Below are 1,638 nucleotides of genomic sequence, written 5' to 3' on the forward strand. Positions count from 1 at the left end.
TATAATTAGTTCATTAATGTTAACAAGCTGTTGTGTATGAGATTTAATCTCCCATATTAAAAACAGCACACTCAAAGCAGACTAGTCTTGTTCGAGATATTCGGTGCGCGAGTGGAGCCGAAATCTCACACAAGTCATTTTCAAATAACAGACTTGGTCGTGCTCTTATTTCTTTTTTTCATAATTATTGCTTTTATTTGACAGAAACTGGAAATGGGGACGAGGGAGGCACATGACATACTGGTTCCATGTTAGAGCACTCTGCTGTCTGAACTCTTCTAACTGGTTCCATGAGAGAAACATGTACTTCCGAGCGCTCACTCAACCTTGGCTGGTGGTCGAGATTAAACAGTTTTTCTCAAAGTAACTGTGCAGTCGTTCCAAATATTTCATGTTGTAAACTTAGAGAAGTACTGAAGACTTACTTGAAACTAGTATTTCAGGAGCTTTATATCTTGGACATTATTTCAGGCAGTTTAATGCCAGGGGCCTCAATAACAATATTTATTTAAAAATTGTGCCCCACGCTGAATTGTGTAGGTGGTTATTAATTTGAGTGTCTACATTACGACAATAGACGGTTTGTCAAAAAGAGTTTACTGAAACTTCAAAACACAACAAAAGAAACTTTATACATTCATATATTTGCATTTTCAAACTGCATCTCACAGAGGCAACTGTATTTTTCCAATCACAATGGTAACAGGTAGACCACCTTCATGTAATGGGCTTCTGTACAGAGGCGTATGCACGGCAGCCCATTCATGAGACACGGCATCTGAAAAGTGAAACCTTTGGCATGAGCAACCAATTGCCAAGAATCATGTTCAAACCTTCCTACAGACACTAGCAGGAACACACTATGGTGCTTGTTCCCTTCTTCAGATCTCACATCAGTGACACGTGACCTAAATATGACCTTCAACAAAAGGAATGCTCAATGTGAACAGGTCACTGTGGATTATCATGTGCACACATTTCTATCAGGAATGAGCATGAAGCTCTTCAATGCCGGATGGGCAAGGCTCGCAGCTGATTGGTGGGTAGCTTGTGACCACTTTCAGGGTTGTAAAATTCTACTGCAGTTCTACTTCCAGTCTCAGCCAGACCTGTTCAGATACGTAACATCGTGTTTGTTATATAGAGACATTTTCACATTTATAAGAAGAACCAAAAGACAATGATACAAAAATACAAATGCTTAACAAAGAACCTGGTTACAGATGAAAGTGGAAAAAAAACTTAAAATGTGTTTATAGACATGATAAAGATTCACACACGCACACACTTTTCATGTCAGAGTTGGATCACAGTTGTTTTGCCTGTTACTGAAAGTGCCATGAGTGTTTTGCAGCACATGTTTTAGTTATAAAACCACTTCCCTGTGGAGCTTTCTTGGAACAGAGTTATTACTTGGAGGGTTTTTCACCACAACACTGTGTGTCTCCATTTCTTCCTCAGCAATCCTTTGCAAAGGTGCACTACCTCAACCAACCCTTAAATCAGAGGCGGTGTGTGAAACCATTGGGAATGGGTCACCTTGCCAGGTGCATGCATTCAGAAGACCATGATGATCTCCATAGTGCTGCTCGTGGTCTAAGCCTCCACATAGAGCTTTGAAGCAAAGACAAACAAGTA

This window comes from Clinocottus analis, unplaced genomic scaffold, assembly GCF_023055335.1.
Source record: "Clinocottus analis isolate CAN_PGR_092001 unplaced genomic scaffold, fCliAna1.0.p SCAF_2, whole genome shotgun sequence".
In the NCBI taxonomy this organism is placed as follows: Eukaryota; Metazoa; Chordata; class Actinopteri; order Perciformes; family Cottidae; genus Clinocottus; species Clinocottus analis.